This window comes from Oenanthe melanoleuca, chromosome 25 (assembly GCF_029582105.1).
Source record: "Oenanthe melanoleuca isolate GR-GAL-2019-014 chromosome 25, OMel1.0, whole genome shotgun sequence".
NCBI classification, from domain to species: domain Eukaryota; kingdom Metazoa; phylum Chordata; class Aves; order Passeriformes; family Muscicapidae; genus Oenanthe; species Oenanthe melanoleuca.
This window is the reverse complement of record NC_079358.1, coordinates 5547501-5553707: the sequence shown is the minus strand read 5'-3', so window position 1 is coordinate 5553707 and position 6207 is coordinate 5547501.

The following is a 6207-nucleotide window of genomic DNA, read 5'->3' as shown; positions in this document are numbered from 1 at the left end:
TGGCTGAGCGCGGATGTGACGTCACCAAAGGAACACCCCTGGGGGCGGGACGCGCTCCCATTGGCTGAGCGTTGCTGAGGGGGCGGGGCTGGGAAACCCCCTCCCGCCGGGGGCGGGCCGCGCTACTATTGGTGAATTATTGTGTGATGTCACTAAATGGGCGTGGCTTGCGATGTTTCCCGCCCCCGTTTGGAGTCACGTGGACTCTGCCCCCCGGAAGTCTCGCGAGAGCGGCGCGAGAGGCGGCGCAGCAAAGATGGCGGCGCCGGGGACGGAGGCGGCGGCGGGGCCGGGCCCGGGCCCGGGGCAGGTCCGGGGGGAGCGCGGCCCGCGGGGCCTGGGGGCGGCGGAACCGGCACCGGGAAACGGGAAACGGGAGGGAACGGGCGGCGGGAAACACACCGGGAATGGGGGATCGGGGATGGGGAGCGGAGACAGGGATGGGGAACCGGGAACCGGAGCGGGGACGGGGACGCGGAGCGGGACCGGGGACAGCGTGAGGGAGCGAGGAGCGGGGACAGGGAGCGGGAGAGGGATAAGGGACGGGAACCGGGAGCGGGGACAGGGGAAGGGACAGAGACCGGGCCGGGGATCGGGACCGGGAATGGGGCAGGAACCGGGACCGGGAATGAGGCAAAGTCCGCGGGCAGAGCCGGGAACCGGGACCGGGAATGGGACAGAGACCGGGCCGGGGATCGGGACCGGGAATGGGGCAGGAACCGGGACCGGGAATGAGGCAAAGTCCGGGGGCAGAGCCGGGACCGGGAATGGGGCAGGAACCGGGACCGGGAATGGGGCAAAGTCCGGGGGCAGAGCCGGGAACGGGGACTGAGACCGGGAGCAGGAACCGGGACAGGAACGGGGACAGGGAAAGGGACAGAGACCGGGCCGGGGATCGGGACCGGGACCGGGAATGGGGCAAAGTCCGGGGGCAGAGCCGGGAACGGGAACCGGGACAGGAACAGGGATCGGGACCGGGAATGGGAACAGGAACCGGGACAGGAACAGGGATCGGGACCGGGAATGGGAACAGGAACAGGTACCGGGATCGGGACCGGGTCAGAGAACGGGGACAGGAACAGGGACCGGGATCGGAACCGGGAAAGGGGCAAGGTCCGGGGGCAGAGCCGGGAACAGAGACCGGGACCAGGAATGGGACCGGGACCGGGTCAGAGAACCGGGACAGGAATAAGGGACCAGGAAGGGAATGGGAAAGGGGACGGGACTGGGAACGGGAGCGGGCACCGGGATGGGGACTGGGGCAGATCGAGACACGCTGGGGCCACGAAGAGGGAACGGGAATGGGAAAGGGACTGGGAATGGGAAAGTTACTGGGAATGGGGAAGAGAAAGGGACCGGGACTGGGAATGGGAAAGGGACTGGGAATGGGGAAGAGAAAGGGACCGGGACTGGGAATGGGAAAGGGACTGGGACTGGGAATGGGAAAGGGACTGGGACTGGGAATGGGAAAGGGACTGGGAATGGGAATGGGAAAGAGACTGGGGACAGGGTCTGGGAAAGTTACTGGGAATGGGGAAGGGAAAGGGACTGGGACTGGGAATGGGACTGGGAATGGGAATGGGAAAGAGACTGGGGACAGGGTCTGGGAAAGTTACTGGGAATGGGGAAGGGAAAGGGACTGGGAATGGGAAAGGGACTGGGGACAGGGTCTGGGAAAGTTACTGGGAATGGGGAAGGGAAAGGGATCGGGAAGGGACTGGAGCAGGGAGTAGGACCGGGAATGGGGCTGGGATGGAGAATGGGAGCGGGATCGGGGAAAGGGACTGGGAAGGGAAAGGGAATGGGAACAGGACTGGGACTGGAAATGGGAATGGGACTTGGAATGGGAAAGGGGCTGGGATTGGGAATGGGAACAGGACTGGGGACAGGGACTGGGATTGGAAATGGGAGCATGACAGGGACTGGGAATGGAAATGGGACTGGGATTGGGAACAGGAATGGGATTGGGATTGGGATTGGGAACAGGAATGGGACTGGGAATGGGAGCGGGACTGGGACCAGGAAGGACTCGGAAGGGGCTGAGATGGGGCTGGTGTTGGTGAGCGGAGACTGGGAAGGACTGGGAGCAGTAATGGGACTGGTACCGGTGCTGGTACTGGTGAGCAGTAATGGGACTGGTACCAGTGGTGGTGTCAGTAACGGGACTGGTACCGGTGTCAGTGTGTGGTAATGGGACTGGTACCGGTGCTGGTACCGGTGAGCAGTAATGGGACTGGTACCAGTGGTGGTGTCAGTAATGGGACTGGTACCGGTGCCAGTGTGTGGTAATGGGACTGGTACCGGTGCTGGTACTGGTGAGCAGTAATGGGACTGGTACCGGTGCCAGTGTGTGGTAATGGGATTGGTACCGGTGCTGGTACTGGTGAGCAGTAATGGGACTGGTACCGGTGGTGGTGTCAGTAATGGGACTGGTACCGGTGCCAGTGTGTGGTAATGGGACTGGTACCGGTGCTGGTACTGGTACTGGTGCCAGTGAGCAGTAATGGGACTGGTACCAGCGCTGGTACTGATGCTGTGAGTGGTAATGGCACTGGTGAACGGTACCGGTGCCAGTGGGCAGTGATGGGATTGGTACCGGTACTGGTACTGGTGCCAGTGGGCAGTGATGGGTTTGGTACCGGTGCTGGTACCGTGAGCGGTAATGGGACTGGTACCGGTGCTGGTACTGATGCTGTGAGTGGTAATGGCACCACTGGCCAGTACCGGTACCGGTGCCAGTGGGCAGTGATGGGACCGGTACCAGTACTGGTACTGGTGCCAGTGGGCAGTGATGGGACTGGTACCAGTGCTAGTGTTGGTAATGGGACTGGTTCTGGTCCTGGTACTGGTCCTGGTACTGGTGCTGGTACCGTGAGTGGTAATGGAGCTGGTACCGGTGCCGTGAGCGGTAATGGGACTGGTACCGGTGCTGGTACCGTGAGCGGTAACGGAGCTGGTACCGGCGCCGTGAGTGGCAATGGGACTGGTGAATTGTTGCTGGTACTGGTACCGGTGCCAGTGTCAGTAATGGGACTGGGACTAGTGCCATGAGCACGAATGGGACTGGTGAACTGGTACCAGTACCAGTACCAGTACCAGTACTGGTGCCAGTGCCGGTACCGGTGAGCGGTACCAGTGCCAATGCCAGTGCTGGTACCAGTACCAGTGTCAGTGCTGGTGCCAGTGACTGGTACCAGTGCCAGCGCCGCTGCTGGTACCGGTGCCAGTGTCAGTGCCAATACCAGTGGGTGGTAATGGGACTGGTGAACTGGTACCGGTACCAGTGCCAGTACTGGTTCCAGTGAGCGGCGCCAGTACCAGTTGGTGGTAATGGGACTGGTGAACTGGTACCGGTACCAATGGGTGGTAAGAGGATTGGTGAACTGGTACCAGTACCGGTGGGTGGTAAGGGGACTGGTGAACTGGTACCAGTGCCGGTACTGGTGCGTGGAAGGGGACTGGTGAACTGGTACCAGTACCAGTGGGTGATAAGGGGACTGGTGAACTGGTACCAGTGCTAGTGGATGGTAAGGGCACTGGTAGCAGTGCCAGTACCGGTGGGTGATGAGGGGACTGGTACCAGTACCAGTGGGTGGTAAGGGCACTGGTACCAGTGCTGGTACCAGTACCAGTGGGTGGTAAGGGCACCGGTACCAGTGCCGGTACCAGTACCAGCGGTTGATAAGGGTACTGGTACCAGTACCAGTGGGTGGTAAGGGCACTGGTACCAGTACCAGTGGATGGTAAGGGCACCGGTACCAGTGCCGGTACCGGTACCAGTGGATGGTAAGGGCACTGGTACCAGTGCCAGGACCAGTACCAGTACCAGTGGATGGTAAGGGCACCGGTACCAGTGCCGGTACCGGTACCAGTGGATGGTAAGGGCACTGGTACCAGTGCCAGGACCAGTACCAGTACCAGTGGATGGTAAGGGCACCGGTACCAGTGCCGGTACCGGTACCAGTGGATGGTAAGGGCACCGGTACCAGTGCCGGTACCGGTCCCAGCGCCGCGGTGCCGCCGCAGGTGACGAGTAACGGCGCTGCCGGGGGCGGCGAGGCCGAGAGCGCGCGGGGGCAGCAGCAGCAGCAGCAGCAACAGGCACCCAACGCCTGGCAGGTGCTCAAAGGGGTCCTGTTCAGGTGAGACTGGGGTCACTGGGGTCACTGGGGTTACTGGGGTCACTGGGGTCACTGGGGTTACTGGGGTCACTGGGGTCACTGGGATTAAAGGGGTCCTGTTCAGGTGAGACGGGTCATTGGGGTCACTGGGGTCACTGGGGTTACTGGGATTGGGATTTGTATCAAAGGGGTCCTGCTCAGGTGAGACTGGGGTCACTGGGGTCATTGGGATCAAAGGGATCACTGGGGTCACTGGGGTTACGGGGGTCACTGGGGTCACTGGGGTCACTGGGGTTACGGGGGTTACTGGGGTCACTGGGGTCACTGGGGTTACTGGGGTCACTGGGGTTACTGGGATTGTGATCATTGTATTGGGATCAAAGGGGTCCTGTTCAGGTGAGACTGGGGCCACTGGGGTCACTGGAGTCACTGGGGTCACTGGGATTGGGGTCACTGGGATGGGGGTCACGGGGGTTACTGGGGTCACTGGGGTCACTGGGATTGGGGTCATTGGGATTGGGGTCATTGGGATCAAAGGGGTCCTGTTCAGGTGAGACTGGGATTATTGGGGTCATTGGGATTTGGGTCACTGGGCCTACTGGGGTCACTGGGGTCACTGGGGTCACTGGGGTTACGGGGGTCACTGGGGTCACTGGGATTGGGATTTGGATCAAAGGGGTCCTGTTCAGGTGAGACTGGGGTTACTGGGGTCATTGGGATCAAAGGGGTCCTGTTCAGGTGAGACTGGGGTTACTGGGATTATTGGGGTCATTGGGATTTGGGTCACTGGGGCCACTGGGGTTACTGGGGGGTCACTGGGGTCACTGGGATCACTGGGGTCACTGGGGTTACTGGGGTCATTGGGATCAAAGGGATCCTGTTCAGGTGAGACTGGGGTCACTGGGATCACTGGGAGGGGTCACTGGGGTTACTGGGAGGGGTCACTGGGGTTACTGGGGTCACTGGGATCAAAGGGATCCTGTTCAGGTGAGACTGGGGTCCCTGGGATCACTGGGATCACTGGGGTCACTGGGGTTACTGGGGTCACTGGGATCTTTGGGATTAAAGGGATCCTGTTCAGGTGAGACTGGGGTCACTGGGGTCACTGGGGTCACTGGGGTTACCGGGGTCACTGGGGTTACTGGGATTGGGGTCATTGTATTGGGATCAAAGGGGTCCTGGTGAGACTGGGGTCCCTGGGGTCACTGGGGTTATGTGGATCACTGGGATTGGGGTTTTTGGGATCAAAGGGGTCCTGTTCAGGTGAGACGGGTCACTGGGGTTACTGGGGTCACTGGGGTCACTGGGGTTACTGGGGTCGCTGGGGTCGCTGGGGTCGCTGGGGTCTGTGGGGTTGGGATTTGGATCAAAGGGGTCCTGTTCAGGTGAGACTGGGGTCACTGGGGTTACTGGGTCACTGGGGTTACTGGGGCCACTGGGCTCACTGGGCTCACTGGGGTTATTGGGGTCACTGGGATCATTGGGATCAAAGGGGTCCTGTTCAGGTGAGATGGGTCACTGGGGTTACTGGGGTCACTGGGATTAAAGGGGTCCTGCTCAGGTGAGACGGGTTACTGGGGTCACTGGGGTTACTGGGATTACTGGGATTGGGATCTGGATCATTGTATTGGGTTCAAAGGGATCCTGTTCAGGTGAGACTGGGGTCACTGGGGTTACTGGGGTTGGGGTCACTGGGATTGGGATCATTGGGATCAAAGGGGTCCTGTTCAGGTGAGACGGGTCACTGGGGTCACTGGGGTCATTGGGGTCACTGGGGTTACTGGGGTCATTGGGGTCATTGGGATCAAAGGGGTCCTGTTCAGGTGAGACGGGTCACTGGGGTCATTGGGATCAAAGGGGTCCTGTTCAGGTGAGACTGGGGTTACTGGGATTACTGGGATTATTGGGGTCATTGGGATTTGGATCATTGGGATCAAAGGGGTCCTGTTCAGGTGAGACTGGGATTATTTAGATCATTGGAATCATTTGGATCGTTGGGATTGGGATCTGGATCGTTTTATTGGGATCAAAGGGATGCTGTTCAGGTGAAATGGGAATTTGGGATCATTGGGATTATTGGAATTGG